We start from the raw sequence: 16,799 nt of genomic DNA, 5'->3' as shown, positions 1-16,799 counted from the left end.
TAGACTTCTCCTCCTGGTTGGTAGTTGTGGGTTGAATTGAGTTCCATAGAAATCTATGCAGCGCTGGCATCCCATGTGGGTGCTGGTTTGAGTCCCGGCTGCTCCACTTCCAATCCAGCTCCCTGCTAATGGCCTGGGAAAGCAATGGAAGATGGCCCAAGTGCTTGGACCCCTGCCACCCATGTGGGAGACCTGGATGGAGCTCCTGTCTCCTGGCTTTGGCCTGGCCAAGACCTGACTGTTGTGGGCATTTGGGGAGTCAATCAGTGGATGAAAGACTTCTGTCTCTCTGCCTTTTAAGTAAAATTGAAAATAAATTTTTAAAAACATATTTATTTATTTGAAAGGCAGAGTGACAGAGAGAGAGAGAGAGAAAGAGAGAGAGAGCATTTTTATCTGCTAGTTCACTCCCTAATTGCCTGCAATGGCTGGGGCTGGGCCAAGCTCAAACTGGGAGCTGGGAACTCCATCAAGGTCTCCCATGAGTGGCAGGAACCCAATTACTTGAGCCACCACTGATGCCTCCCAGGGTCTGCATTAGCAGGAATCTGGAGTCAAGAGCCGAGTGGGGAATGGCACCCATGTACTCCAATGTGGGACACGGGTGTCTAAACTGTCACCTTTTAAAAAAGAAAAGGATTTATTTTATTTATTTGAAAAGCAGAGTAACAGAGAGAGAGGGAAAAACAGAAAGAAAGAGATATTCCATCTGGTGGGTCATTCCTCAAATGGCTAAAATGGTTGAGGCTGGGCCGGCCCAAACCCAGGATCCAGGAGCTCCATCCCAGTTTCCTACATGGGTGACAGGGCGGGCCCCAGCACTTGGCCGTCTTCTGCTGCTTTCCCAGGTGCATTAGGAAGAAGCTGGATTGGAAGTGGAGCATCTGGGACTTGACGCTTTGATACAGGATGCAATATCACAAGCAGCAGCCAAAACTATTGCACCACAGTGCCGGCCTCTAACTGGAATTTTAACTAAGCCAAATGGCTCCTGCGGGTCAAGTTAAAGTAAGGTCGCACTGGATTAGGGGGGGCTCTTAATCCAACAGCTGGCATCCTTATAAGAAGAGAGAATCGGGGCTGGCGCTGTGGCATAGCGGGTAATGCCACCACCTGCAGTACCAGCACCCCATATGGGCGCCGGTTAAAGTCTTGGCTGCTCCACTTCCCATCCAGCTCTCTGTTATGGCCTGGGAAAGCAGTAGGAGATGGCCAAGTCCTTAGGCCCCTGTACTCCTATGGGAGACACACAGGAAGCTCGTGGCTCCTGACTTCGGATCAGCACAGCTCCAGCCATTGGGGCCAATTGGGGAGTGAACCAGCAGATGGAAGACCCCCCCCCCCCCTCTCTGCCTCTCCTTCTCTCTCTGTGTAACTCTGACTTTCAAATAAATAAATAAATCTTGGTCAGTTCCGTGGCTTCTAGTTCCAGTCGGGGCACCGGATTCTGTCCCGGTTGCTCCTCTTCCAGTCCAGCTCTCTGCTGTGGCCCGGGAGTGCAGTGGAGGATGGCCCAAGTGCTTGGGCCCTGCACCCGCATGGGGGACCAGGAGAAGCACCTGGCTCCTGGCTTCGGATCAGCGCAGTGCACCAGCCACAGCGCGCCGGCTGCAGTGGCCATTGGGGGGTGAACCAACGGTAAAGGAAGATCTTTCTTGCTATCTCTTTCTCTCACTGTCCACTCTGCCTGTCAATAAATAAATAAATAAATCTTAAAAAACAAAAAAAGAAGAGGGACTCTGGCTCAGACCAGGACACTCTCGCAGGGGGATTGTCCATGAGGCAGGGGTTGGAGCAGGGCGCCTACAAGCCAACGGGCACCCTGTAGGTGATTCTGGCAATGACCAGGGGCTGGGAAGAGGGAGGGGAGTCCTCACGGTGCCTTTGTTGGGTGCCTGGCCCCCAGAACCATGAGAGAGCACGCCTCTGTTGGTTTAACCCAGCAGTGGCCCCATCATTTGAGTTCTCTCAGGCTCCGCATTTAGGAATCCCACCGGAGACCACCTTCCATAGAACAATGGAACCCTTGGGGTTAAGCTGCTGCCCGCAACACCAGCAGCCCATATGGGCACTGGGTTGAGTCCTCGCTGCTCCACTTCCAATTCAGCTCCCTGCTAATGTGCCTGGGAAAGCAGTGAAGATGGCCCAAGTGCTTGGGCCCCTGACACCCATGGGGTGGATCTAGGATGGAGATCCAGGCTCCTGGCTGCAGCCTGGCCTAGCCTGGCTGTGGTGGCCATCTGGGAAGTGAACCTGCAAACAAAAGCCTCTCTCTCTCTCTCTCTCTCTCTCTCTTTTAAATAATGCATCTTTAAAAACCCCACAGCTTTATCGTAGGTATATGTGCATAGGAGAAACATTGTATGTAGGGTACTGTGCAGTCTGTAGTTTCAGACCACAGCTGGGGGTCTGGGACTGAATCTGCGCCCCCAACCGTGGACCAGGGGGCGCCTCCTGGACAACACGCCCTTCCCCTTCTCACAGCAGGGAGCTGGCCGGGTCAGCCCCAACCTGGGGTGGGCTGCCAGAGAGACCTTTGCATGCACTGCTCTCTGTAGATTGGGCTTAAAGGGACAAACAGGCTTTGCTGTGGAAAATTTCAAACAGAGCCACAGTAAGGCAGATGCTTGCTGCACGCCCTGCAGCCGTGCTGTTTCAGGAGGCACCAGCCCGCCCCACCAGCAGCTCTGTTTCTCTCCTCCTCCTTTCGCGTCAGGGACGGAGCACAACAGACGTTTTACGCAGAGAGCTTTTTACCGCCTAAGCGTCGTTTTGGTTCTGTGTGGCCTCGGGATGGTGATTCCCCCTCTCTGTGCGGGACTTAGCGTGAGGTCAGGGTTCCTGTCCTGACCTCGCGGGAGATGCTGGCCACAAACATCTCCTGGGCCAGTTCTCACGCTGGGAGGATGAGGGAGATGACGAGAGTGGTGCTGATGCTGACGACGAGGACCAGAGAGTAAATGGCTGGCATGAGAAATGTGACTTGACGTGTGCGTGGCATGTGTGTGGCATGTGGATGGAGTATGGCAGCTGAACAGGGGGTGGGTGGCACTTGCGGCTGTGTGCTGGTGAGGCGTGAGGTGCACGGGTGCCGGCTGGCTCGCCTGGGCTCAGGGTATGTAATGATTTATCTGATTTGACTTCCCCTGTGCCTCCCCTCCCAGCGGCAGCCGACGCATCTCATACATACCAAGATTCTTATCACATCAAGAATTCATAATCATCCCAAAATATTCAATGGAGATATGAAATATTTACACAGGAGGCGCCAGGCGATGAAACGAGTCTGTCCCTAGACCCCGGCAGAAGCCTGTCTCCTGCGGGGCCAGGCACGGAGCCGAGGCAGAGCTGGGTGTCTCTGTGGCTCCCCCTGTCTGCTCCCAGAGCTCGGGACCCCTGGAGCACACACTGGGAGGATCAGATCTCCAGGCTTCCCACTGCTCCCCATGTGGGCATCTCCCTCCTCACCCCCACCCCCCGCAGGGCCATGGCAGCCTCTGCGTGCCAAGGGACAGCTTGAGGAGGGTGGGGCACTGAGAAGGGCTTGATCTGAATCAAGACAGCCCAGAACCTCAGAAATGGAAGCAGTCTTGGAATTTCTCCACTCCTCTTTGCCCAACATTTTCAGGGATCCTCATCTACCTGCTTGCTTAACTCCAACAACAGGGAGCTCACTACCCTCAGTTACTGGCTGGAGACGAGGTTAGAAAGCTTGTCCTTGCGCTGAAAGGGCTGCAGACTCCGCCTACCAGCTCAGCTCTCCCCGAGGGGTCACCTTGCCCATCCGCCTGCCGGTTTGGGTCCTTGGTGTCTTGAGGCCTCCAGCCCCAACAGCCACACTGGAATACACCAGAGCACAGATGGGTCCCCGAGCAGCTGGAATGGCCTCGGCGGCTTAATGAGCAGGCAATTAGCCTAATGCATATTTTAACACTACATCAGACCTGCCCATCAATCATCTGTAGCCAGGTCAGATGGGTGGACAGACAGACAGGCAAGCAGACAGCCTGCAGAGCCAGGAGAAACAAGGTCTCAACAGTGACTTTTGGGGGGCATGGCATTCCCAGGATTACAGAGCAGCCCGGGGGCTAGGTCTTGTTAGATCCCAAAGTCCTTTCCTCCAGCTTCCAGGGCTGGAAAATGATACTCAGGCCTCAGTTTCCCCATTGCAGCTCATCCCCCACTTGGGCCAGCTATGGCTTCCTGCTAGCAATGTCGACTCCTCAGGGGTACTCTCCCGACCCCACGCTGCACGTGCCGCGAGGACAGGCACCCTGTCTCTGCTTTTCTCTCTTCTTCCTGGCTAAGGATTTGCCCTGGACCAGGAAGAGCACCGGGCTGGAATCACTCAGTGAAGATGCTACGTGGGCTGAGTTGTGCCTTCTGGAAGAATCTGCCTCTATCACAGTGGAGTGGATAGAACAGAGCTGCAACCGTGCTCCATTTCAGCTCTCGCAGGTGCTGGGGGACCCTGGGAAGGTGCCTGAGCCTCTCTGAGCCTCCATTCCTCACATGCAAACATAGCAATACCTGCCTTATGGGGTAGACAGCAGAGTCGCAGCACTGTCTTCTTGTCCCCTGCCCCTCAGCACATCCTGAACTTGAGGCCCCGTCAGACTCTGCTGACGGAGAGATCCCTGGGCACAACAGGACCCTGCCTGTCGGTGCTGGAAGGTTCCCCTCGTGGGGAAGGCTGGGGCCCTGGGTGGGTGGGGCCTGGCATTCCTGATGGACACATGTCTTCCGGATGGATAGCTCGGAATGTGACACTGTTGCTGTTAGCCCTGGGCGGCGAAACATGGAGCAGCCTAAATATTTCATGGTCAAATTCATCAATAATGGAGACTGGGACTAAATTACATAACTGTCACCTTTCCGTTAAATAATATTTTCCGCAGGGGATGGGGGGGGGACCTTTATTGGAAGTCATGAATGATTTAGGGCAGCAAATAAAGGGGATCAGGCAGAAGAGAGAAGGATTTCTGGAATCATCCCACCGTCTGAGCTGGAGGGAATGTGAAGGGTGTGAGGGCCCTGGGGAGAGGGTGCCTGTGTCCGCACAGGGACCTTTGGGGGCTGGGGACACACCCTCCAGGGCAGGGCAGGTGACTAGCATGCCAGCTCTCCGCTCTCGCACTGTGACACGGGACGGACAGAAAGAGGCTCAGAGACCACCAGAAATCAGGGGCTGTGTCTGCCTGGCAAACAGAGGATCCTCTGGGCGCGGGGACTTCCCAGGGCAGAGGCTCCCCCACCGCGGGATTCCCGAGGCCAGCCTTCCTCATCAAACAAAACACGCACGGGTCATAAATTGCCCTCTCCACCAGACTGGCGAGCCCTTGCGGGAAGGGGCTGTGCCTCCCCCTGCAGACCCGGGAGTCCCCGAGGGCATGGCATGAGCTAAGGTGCACTCCGCGGGTTCGGGGCAAGGTATCTGTCCCCCCACACGCAATAGGGCCCCTGCAGGCAGGAACTGGGTCTCTTCCTCCATCAGGCTGGGCCCTGTCTCCTCTCTTGGGTGCCGCCAAGAGGAGGCGCCTGAGCCGCCGCTGCGGGGCTGAGCGCGGGACGCAGGAGCCGGGTCTCGGCGGCAGGCGGCGGAGGCGGCTGGGCGGGCGTGTGTGCAAACTCGCGCTGCCCGGGCCGCCCTCCGTGGGAAGGGTGAGGGCTGGGAGCCCGCGCCCGCTAAGTGTATAATTACACAGTACTCGGGGTAATTTTCCTCTTCCTCAAGAAGCACGCGTTGGCCCTGATTTCCCTATCTGCAGATTGTAAGCTCGTAATTAGCAGCAAATTACCCACACAAGTGACAAATTTTTGTGCTTTCAAGTAAACAGACAAAATACCCACGGTTTATAAATTGCCTCTCGGTGCAGCAGGCACCTGGCTCGCGGTGATGCCCCGGGCTGCCCACACGTGGCAGGGAAGGGGGCGGGAAGCCGGCGCCAGGGCCTCGGCTGCAGCCACTGCGGGTGTAGGGTACAGCGGCGGCCTTGGGAGTGGATGTTGCCTCTTGGATTCTTCCATCGGGTCAGAATCCTCCGCAGAGCTCAGCGTCCTGGGCCCTGATACAGACGAGCGGGACTGGCGGGGAGGGGCCCAGCCTCAGGGTAAGCAATGGATCCCACGCGCCCATCTGTCACCCAGCAGCTCACTGAAGCAGGCCCCGCGTCTTCTGGCAGCCGGGGCTGCCTCTCTGGGTGCCACTTGCCGGCAAACCTTCCTATGCCACAGGCCTTTTGGCAGTCTCCGGGAAGCCTCTGGACCCTTCTCAGTATACTATGAGGGCCCTTCAAAAAGTCCACAGGAAAATGGAATTCAAAGATATATTTCGGGGCCAGCCCTGTGGCATAGCGGGTAAAGCTGCCACCTGCAGTGCCAGCATCCCATATGGGCACTGGTTTGAGTCCCAGCTGCTCAACCTCCAATCAGCTCTCTGCTATGGCCTGGGAAAGCAGTAGAAGATGTCCCATGTCCTTGGGCCCCTGAACCCACGTGGGAGACCCAGAAGAGGCTCCTGGCTCCTGGCCTTGGATTGGCTCAGCTCCAGCCATTGCAGCCATTTGGAGAGTGAACCAATGGATGAAAGACCTCTCTCTCTCTCTCTGCCTCTGCCTCTCTGTACCTCTCCCTTTCAAATAAATAAATAAATCTTTTTTTTTTTTTTGACAGGCAGAGTGGACAGTGAGAGAGAGAGAGAGAGAGAGAGAGAAAGGTCTTCCTTTGCTGTTGGTTCATCCTCCAATGGCTGCCGCGGCCGGCACGCTGCGGCCGGCGCACTGCGCTGATCCGAAGGCAGGAGCCAGGTGCTTCTCCTGGTCTCCCATGGGGTGCAGGGCCCAAGGACTTGGGCCATCCTCCACTGCACTCCCAGGCCATAGCAGAGAGCTGGTCTGGAAGAGGGGCAACCGGGACAGAACCTGGTGTGCCGGTGCCGCAGGCAGAGGATTAGCCTAGTGAGCCGCGGCACTGGCCAATAAATAAATATTTTTTTTAAAAAAAAAGATATATTTCTTCTGGTGCAAAAAGAAAAATCTGAACACCGTTTTTTTAAAAATAATATGCATTTTTCCATGAATTTTCTCCTTTCTTAAAATAAGATTTATTTATTTGAAAGGCAGAGTAATGGGGAATGGGGGGAGGGTGCGAGAAAGAGATCTTCCATCTGCTGGTTCACTCCCCAAAAGGCCACAACAGCCAGACCCGGCCAGGGCAAAACCAGGAGCCAGGTATCTATCTGCTTTTCCCACATGGGTGACAGGGATCAGGTACTTGGGCCACCTGTCTTCTCAGGTGCATTAGCAGGGAGCTGGATTGGAAGTGGAGCAGTCAGGTCTCGAACCAGCACTCTGATATAGGATGCCAGTATCGCAGCAGAGGTTTAACCCACTGCACCTCAATGCCAGCCCCTCCATGAATTTTTGGCACCTCTGTTTCAAATACTGAAACACACAGGAGCCCAGAGTGTTGGAATGCAGTCCTAGCCTGGGGCCCAGGGTTGGAACCCTCCCTGGAACAACTTCCTGCTCTCAGTCTAGACAGACACGCTGATAAGAATCTTGAACTTGAGCATCAGACAGATTTGGGCTGGAATCCTGGCTCTGCCACTATCTGGCTGTGTAACTGCTCTGAGCCTGTTTCCCCACAGGTAAGCCAGAGGTGATGGCAGAGCCTTGCAACACTGGGTTGCAAGGATTAAATCAAATAAGTGCGTAAAGCTCTCATCAGAATCTCCTGCACGTGGTAAACGCTCCATGTTAGGTTTGCTCTTGACAATAGCAGCGTGTGGGTGAGTTGATCCTGACTCTCGGTGCCCTTCTTCTTCCTTTCATCCCCATCATTCCCCAGTACAGTGCACAGTCAGATGGACAAGCCCATGTATATTGGGAATGGATCTCTGGTGCTCCCGGATAGCCCAAGTTCACCAGCCCCTCTCAGAAACCCAGGGTCCAACCTCCTGGGTGGGAGATGTCTCCCTCTCAAGGGAAAACAGGACCTGAGGCTTACATGTGCCCAGCTGCCCCTGGCCTCAGCATTCTCATCTTGACAATGGGATTGGGGTGGGTGTCGTGGCACTGAGGGTTAACTTGCCACCTGGGACACCCACATCCCATCCTGGAGGGATGGTTTGAGTCTCAGCTGCTCTGCTTCCAACCCAGCCTCCTGCAGATGATGGCTCAAGAACTTGGGTTCCCTTGGGGCTGGTGCTGTGGCACAGTGGGTTAATGCCCTGGCCTGAAGCGCCGGCATCCCATATGGGTGCCGGTTTGAGACCCGGCTGCTCCACTTCCAATCCAGCTCTCTGCTATGGCCTGGGAAAGCAGTAGAAGATGGTCCAAGGCCTTGGGCCCCTGCACCTGTGTGGAGACCCAGAAGAAGCTCCTGGCTTCAGATTGGTGCAGCTCTGGCCATTGCGGCCATCTGGGGAGTGAACCATCCGATGGAAGACCTCTCTCTCTCTCTCTCTCTCTCTCTCTCTTTCTCTGCCTCTCCTCTCTGTATGACTCTGACTTTCAAATAAGCAAATAAATCTTAAAAAATGAAAAAAAAAGAACTTGGGTTCCCATCACCCACACAGGAGACCCAGATGGAGTTCTGGGCTGCTGGCTTTAGCCTGGCCTAGACCTGCCTGTTGCAAGCATTTGGGGAGTGAACCAGCAGATGGAAGATCTCTCTAACTCTGTCTTTCAAATAAATAAATAGATACATCCTTAAAAATAATGGGGCTAGTAACACTTACTTTGTCAGGCTGAAAAGCTGTGCTATTTGCAAGGGCCTGGCAAAAGCATCTGGTACCCGGTGGGCATGATGTGACAATAACTGTGCCAGGGCCATGGACTTCCAGGCCTGGGAGGCCCTGCTATAGCTGTCTGACTTCCTAACCCATAGAATTATGAAAAAGCAAACACTTGTGGCTTTGAGCGGTTAGGTTTGGTTGCTTTAGGAGGCAGCAATGGATAACTGAGCTGCCAGCCAGCCCGAGGCAAAGAGCCCAGCGGCCCCTGTGCACCTCCCATGTCTCCTCCTTGTATGACTTCTCCTCCCTGCATTCCCGGAAACTCAAGGGAGAGGTGTCCCCCTCACTGCAGCCCCACAGGGGCAGCCTCATGTGTGCTGAGCTCCCCCCATCTTCCAGGGAACCCAGAAGGCATCTCCGGGCACGCCCCTCCCCCACCCCCATCAGCAGAGTGGGAGAGCAGAGCCCCTCCCTGGCCGGCTGACATTTGAAAAGGACTACATTAGGAGGAAGGTAAATGCTATTCTTCTCCAGGGAACCAGGGAAGAGGGAGGCAGATACCCGAGGTTCTGATTGTTTCAAGTTCGGCAAGGGTGCCAGGCATGAGCTCACTGCGGGGAGAGGGGGTGGTTGCTGGTGGCCTCGGCATCCTCCAGTAGAGGGTCCCCAGGGTTGGTGTGGGGTGGGCGCACCCTCTCCGTCCCATTCCAGGGCCCCATGCCAAGAAGACACAGTGGTCTCCACCAGGGGTGCTGTTGTCAGTCTGCAAAGTGTGTTTCCAAATTCCCGACAGACACCAACTTGAGTGAGAAAATGGGAGCTCTCACATAATCTATTCTGTATTTTTCACGACATTTTTAATTTAAAAAACTTTTATTTATGTCTTTTATTTGCTTGAAAGGCAGAGGGAGAGAGAGACAGAGCGAGACCTCCTATCTGCTGGTCACCCCCCCCACCCCCCACCCTGCAAGTTCCAACATCAGCTGGGGTTGGGCCAGGTTGAATGGCTGAACCTTGGTTGAACTCAGTCCAGGACCTAAGGACTTGAGCCATCACCTGCTGTGTCCCAAGGTGTGCGATAGTGGGAAGCTGGAACTGGGGGCTGGAACAGGGACTGTGATATGGGGCATTGTGATATGGGATATGGAGTCTCAAGCAGCTCCTTAAGTGCTGGGCCTAACTTCACCCCCATGACACTTTCTATCACGTGTTTTAAACAATAACGAGGGAGGGGGAAGGGGCTTTGGCACAGCGGTTAATATGTGACTTGGGAAGCCTCATCCCGTATTGCTGCCCATCCAGCTTCATGCTAACTTGCACCCTGGGAGGCAGCAGGTGATGGCTCTAGTCCTTGGGCCCCTGCCACCCAGACTGAGTTACCAGCTCCTGGCTTCAGCCTGGCCCAGTTCTGGCAATTGTGAGCATTTGGGGTGTGAATGAGCAAATGGAACATCCCTCTCTGTCTCTCGGTCTTTGCCTTTCAAGTACAATGAAATGATTTTCTTAAAAAGAAGCTAGAGAAGTTAAGAAAGAATAATGCGTGACTGTAAATAATAAACAGCAAGCCGTTTTTCTGTAATATAGTTATGTGAAAAGTTTCAGAGGTTTTGCTATTTGAAAAAGAGGTAATAGGGGCTGGCGCTGTGGTGTAGCAGGTAAAGCTGCCACCTGCAGTGTCGGCATCCCATATGGGTGCGGGTTTGAGTCCCGGCTGCTTCACTTCTGATCCAGCTCTCTGCTATGGCCTGGGAAGGCAGTGGAGGACGGTCCAAGTCCTTGGGCCCCTGAACCCTCATGGGAGGCCCAGAAGAAGCTCCTGGCTCCTGGCTTTGCATCATCCCAGCTCCGGCCATTGCGGCCAACTGGGGAGTGAACCAGCGGATGGAAGACCTCTCTCTCTGTCTGCCTCTGCCTCTCTGCAACTCTGCCTTTCAAATAAATAAATCTTTTTTTTAAAAAAGATGTGATATTAAATGCATGGATTATTTGTACTATCAGCCAATATATTTTGACAAGGCTATGTATTTTAATAATGTAAAATTGCTCCCTACTGATACAGACATTTGATAAAAGAAAGCATTAAAGTAAGGGTACATTAACACAAAATTAATGCCAAATAAAAGACATTAGAAAACTGAAAGCTAACACACACATTTAATATTAACATTTTTTTCATTCTTAAAATGGAAAATTTAAAACACACAAAACATTAATTAGCCTGACATTCTTGGTTTTTGCTTTACAACAAATATTCCAGACATAGGAAAGCGATCTTTAGTTGACATTGGCTGACTGTCAGGCTTGGTTCCAAAGGCGGCTTCAGATGTGTTTGTTTGTTTGTTTATTTATTTATTTATTTATTAGCAACGAAAATGCCTTGCTTGCTCCGTTTTCTTTTTGCCACGACACTGATATTGCTTTGGCTCATGCCGATTTTAGCTTCGTTTCTGATTTTATGTCTGAGAATTCTACCACTTTCCTCTCCTCTTTGCACTTCTTCCACACTGCATATGCAAATGCTGGGAAATGCCAGTGACCATGACTGGAGAGTATTTGAAGAATGTAACATTTGGATCTCCTAGCAAAGCGAACAGTACTATCCATACTAAAGTTGCCAATTAAAGGGCTTATTTGGCATTCAAAACTTACTTCTTGAAAATGTTGCTCACAGAATTTACATAAAGTATTCTATGCATATAAACTTATTAATATTTATTTTATTTGTAAGAATGACTCGCCACTGGAAGCAGACAGGACGGCAAACACACGTTGATAAAGTAGCAACAACTACAAGCAAGACCGAATGGTTAGATGGTCAGGTTCTCACCTATGCATTCTTATCCCAGCTCCAGCAAGAAATGTTGACATTAACCTTCAGCTCCGGTACTGGGTTTCTGTCTCTTGCTTTTTTTTTTTTTTTTTTAAGATTTATTTTATTTATTTCAAAGACAGAGGGACACAGAGGGGGAAGAGACAAAGAGAAAAACATGTCTTCCATCTACTGGTTCACTCCCCAGATGGACGAAATGGCTGAAACTGCGCCGATCCAAAGCCAGGAGCCCCTTCCGGGTCTCCCATGTGGGTGCAGGGGCCCAAGGAGTAGAGCCATCTTCTACTGCTTTCCCAGGCCATAGCAGAGAGCTGGATTGGAAGAACAGCAGCCGGGACTAGAACCGGCGCCCACATGGGATGCCAGAGCTTCAGGCCAGGGCTTTAACCTGCTGTGCCACAGCGCCAGCCCCCGTCTCTTGCTTTCAACTTGGTATCAGTTGATTCCATCAAGCCAGTAACACGTCTATGCTAATTATGAAGCTTTTAAATAGGTAGAGAGAGAGAGGGAGAGCACGAGCGAGCTAGCACTCCCATCCATTGGTCCACTCCCTAAGTCCCTGCAATGGCCGGGGCTGGGCCTGGCCGAAGCTAGGAGTTCTTCTGGACTTTCACAGGCAACATTCCCCAAGGGCCTGCTGTTAGCTCTCTTGTCATCTCCATGCTCTCTCTGGGAACACGTCCATGAACTTGGTTTCAGTGTACTGGTGAAACCCAAGTTCACGTCTCTAACCCACACCTTTTGCAAATCTATTCCTTCCGATCCACACGACTGCAGACTTTGCTGCTTTGGAAGTCTTAATTCCCGGAGCAGGAATGGTTCCATCAGACAAGATTGGATTTATCACCAGACCCTTTAGCTTCTCATGCAAAAGGGAGGATTATACTGCTGGCTGAGATGATTGAACCTAATTATCAGTGACAGTCACCAAGGTAGAGAAGTTTATGGAGTACCTCCTAGTACTTCTGGGTCAAATGGCAAAAATTAATGAAGACCAGCGCTGGCTTTGTGGCACAGCAGGTTAAGCCACCAGTGCAACGCCAGCATCCCATATGGGTGCCAGGCTCCATGCTAACGCACCTGGGAAAGCAGCAGAAGATGGCCCACGAGCTTGGGCCCCTGTCCCTGACATGGGATGACATGGATGGAGCTCCTGGCTCTTGGCTTTGGCTGGGCCCAGCCTTGGCTGTTGCAAACATTTAGAGAGTGAGCCAGTGGACAGAAAATCTATTTCTCTCTTTCTCTCCCTCCCTCTCTCTCTATAACTCTGCTTTTCAAATAAATAAAAATAAATCTTTAAAAAAAAACTTATGGAAGACCAATAGCAACCCAAAAGAGGGTAAGATCATCAAATGGTCGATCTATCCCGGAAAGCTTAAGATTATCCTACCAGAGGATGAAATTTCACCAGAGAAGGAAGTTATGAAGACAAATGGGACATAGGGTGAAATGACAATGCCCACTTATCAGCTGCAGAGCCAGAACTGTAGTAGCCACCCATATCACAACCTTTGCTTTATTATGGATTTATTTACCTATTTTAACAAAATTTCCCTTTCATTCTCCCATCTTCCTTCCCTATTCTTTTATACAGGTATATTTTTGATGGTTACATTTTTGGCTTATTGCATAGGTCATGGAGCACGAGGCGGGAACACTGCAGAGTGACAGGGAGGAGAGACATCCCCAGGGACCTGGTGTCATTACTGATAGGAATCTGGGTTGTTCCCTTTTTGGGGGGAAGGAATGAGAAAGCTTGCATTGTGAGTGATGATTACACTGTGTGCAGTTGAAGCAGCTTTGGGTGGTGGCCACGGTTTGAGTCTGATTTGGCCCCTGAGCCCCTGCAAGGCTTCCATCCCCAAAGCTGTAACTTCAGGGTGCCAGGAGGCTAGAAACGGAATCCAGTTGTGGTGTTCAGAGGCGGGGGCTTTGGGGAGGGATTAGGCTGGGTTCTGTTGTCAGCATGGAGGCCTCAGGATGGAATCCTGGCGGCTTTACAAGGAGAGACAGAGACAGAAGGGCACGCCCCTGCCTCTCTCCAGCTCGTGCTGGGAGCTGCCCTGGGACTGCCCACGGGGTTGAAGGCCCCGAGACCTTGCGCCTCTGGAACCAGAAGCCAAGTGAACCTCCTTTCTTCGTAAAGTTAGGCTGCCTCTTGTACTTGATTATTATGCTATTATTATTAATTATTATAGCAATGACTGTTTTATTATATATATATATATTTTTTTTTTTTTTTGACAGTCAGAGTGGATAGTGAAAGAGAGAGAGAGACAGAGAGAAAGGTCTTCCTTTTTGCCATTGGTTCACCCTCCAGTGGCCGCCGCAGCCGGCGCACTGCGGCCGGCGCATCGCGCTGATCCGAAACCAGGAGCCAGGTGCTTCTCCTGGTCTCCCATGCGGGTGCAGGGCCCAAGGACTTGGGCCATTCTCCACTGTACTCCCGGGCCATAGCAGAGAGCTGGCCTGGAAGAGGGGCAACCGGGATAGAATCCGGCGCCCCAACTGGGACTAGAACCCGGTGTGCCGGCGCCACAAGGCAGGCAGAGGATTAGCCTGTTGAGCCACGGCGCCGGCCTGTTTTATTATATTTTAATGAGATGCTGACTGTCACAATGGTGGTTGTCGTGTGATTGAGTCTGGGGACGGAAGAAGACAGCATATTGATGCTGCGTGGACTGAAGTGGTCATTAGTCATTTTTCTTGGCTGCCTAGGGCTTTTTTTAAAAAATTATTTTATTTATTTGAAAGAGTTCTCAGAAACCGAGGGAGATCTTTCTTCCATCTGCTGGTTCACACTCCCAAATGGCCGTAACGGCTGGGGCTGGGCCAGGCTGAAGCTAGGAGCCCAGAGATTCCTCCGGGTCTCCCACATGAGTGCAGAGGCCATCCTCGACTGCTTTCCCAGGCACGTTAGCAGGGAGCTGGACTGGAAGTGGAGCAGCCAGGACTCAAGCTCAGACCAGCGTCCATGTGGGCTGTGATGCTGCAGGATCCTAAATTCCTTGCCCCTGCAGGGCCCACGCAGGCCTCTTTCCAGAGTCTGTCTTTGCAGTTGCTTCTCGGCCTTTTGGCTAAGGTCAAGTGCAGAGAGTGTCTTTGGAAGGTGCATGGCTGTGCTGCCATCGTGGACCCTAAAGCCTGGGAAGCAGCCGGAGGAGGGGCTTGTTTGTGGTGGGTGGAGCTTGGACTTGCAGATGGCCCTTCCCAGTGCAGGGCAGGGCTGGGAGCAGGGGCCAGAGGTGGTTGATTTCCTACACCACCGAGTTGGAGCACAGTTCTTAGAAGCCTAGATCTTCCTGGTTGTCATAGGACTATTTGTCAAGGTAGCAGACTCTATGGAAGGTTGTGTTCTCAAAAATACTAACAGCAGTATTTCTTGTCTCGCTTGCTATTTCAGATCTGTACTATTCCCCAGCCGAGAGGCAAGTCTGTTTCTCCTCGCCTTGAACCTGGGCAGGACTTTGTGATTGCTTTGATGCATGGGGGGTGGCAGATGTGGCCCCGCGTGACCGGATGTGAGGCCGTGAAGGGCACCGCAGTGCTTTGTCTGGGGGTCCCTTTCCTAGCAGACAACTTTGGGACCCCCTCCCCCATGCTGGGAGGAGGCCCAAACTCCCCTGCATGGAGGGGCTGTGAAGAGGGGGATTGAGACCCTGAGGGCTTGCCGCACAGCTGCCCCTATTTTAGGCGATAGTGATGCAAGGATGAGTAGGACAGAACCGTATTACCAGGTAACCATAGCTACCACTCATAAATCAAGTACATACGTACCTGGATTGTGCCAGACACTGTGCTAAGCATTTTCCCTGCTGTGTCTCGATCCTTACTACTTTCTGTGGTAGGGACTACCATTAGCCTCATATTGGAACAAGGAACCTGAGATACAGAGAGGTTAAGGAACTTGACTAAGATCACACAGCTAGGAGCTGGCATTGTGGCATAGCAGGTAAAGCTACCGCCTGTGGCTCTGGCATCCCTTAAGGGCATCCATTCATATCCTGCTAATGGCCTTGGAAAAGCATCAGAAGTTGGCTCAAGTGCTTGGGCCCCTGCTACCTATATATAAGACCTGGAGGAAGCTCCTGGCTCCTGGTTTCAACCTGGCCCAGCCGTGGCCATTGCAGCCATCTGGGGAGTGAACCAGCGGATGAAAAATCTCTTTGTCCTGCCTTTCTCTGTCACTCTGCATTTCAAGTACATAAATCAACTTTTTTTTTTTTTTTAAATCTGCCTTCGGGTGACAAGGGTGCTTGGTGGGAGACCACACGATGATGCCACCGTAATTTCAATGAATTATAGTTATGACTCTAGGAGTAAGGAAGAGGAGCACTTGGGAGAGCTCCAGGAAGACTTCTGGGAAGAGGTGTTCCCTGAGCCGAGTCACAAGGAACGTGGGGGAAGCAGTTGGCCAAGGGGAGCTAGGCAGGTGCTCCAGACGGGGGCCACTGCACGTGCAAAGGGCCAGAGGAATGACCTGGCGTGCCTGGCCAGGCCTCACTGCTGGGTGTGGGCTGGGAGCTGAGGGGAGGAAGGCAGGGCCCAGATCCCACCAGCTACAGGCTAAGCTAAAGAGTCTGAACTTGATCCTGGAGGCTGTGGGGAGCCATGGAGGGATTTTCAGAGGATTTGCGCTTCAGAAGTCTCTGGCAGAGCGGGGGCCGGTGTGCAGGGCGTGTGGGCTGGAAGCAGGAGGTGGTGGGGGAGCCTCTGCATAATCCAGGCAAGAAATGAGCAGGGCGCTCGGAAGCCATGGTGACGGGAAGGAGCTGTGGGACCTGAGTGTGCATTTTAAGAGCCGAGGAAGAGATCCTTGGAGTTAGGTCCCTGGAGTCTGCCTGGGTGAGGAGTGCAGGGTGGGCGCAGGGGGAAGGAACTGGGAAATGCAGGGGGAAGGAACGGGGTTGTGTTCTCAGCGCAGAGGTGGGCAGCCTCAGGGAGCCCCGGGCCTGGGCTGGCTGATGTGACAGGTGCGCAGTGTACAGGGCCACGGCAAAGATGGAATGATTGAGTGTTCGCCATGGGTTTAGAAGAGCGCCCCTCCCAAAGTAAGCCCGAGAATAATTTGCTGGTATTGTTACTATCCTTGCCCTTGTTCTGCAGACAAAGCAACAGGGGCAGAGAGAGCTGAGCAGCTGGCACTCTGACTCCCAGGCCATGCTCCTGTCCCCTCGCCATGTTGTCCAAGGGCGGGGAGCAGAGCTCTGGGGGGAGGAGCATGAATGGGAT

The sequence above is a fragment of the Lepus europaeus genome, chromosome 3 (genome assembly GCF_033115175.1).
Source record: "Lepus europaeus isolate LE1 chromosome 3, mLepTim1.pri, whole genome shotgun sequence".
Lineage (NCBI taxonomy): Eukaryota > Metazoa > Chordata > Mammalia > Lagomorpha > Leporidae > Lepus > Lepus europaeus.
The sequence above is the reverse complement of the archived record's forward strand: the minus strand, read 5'-3'. Positions refer to the sequence as shown.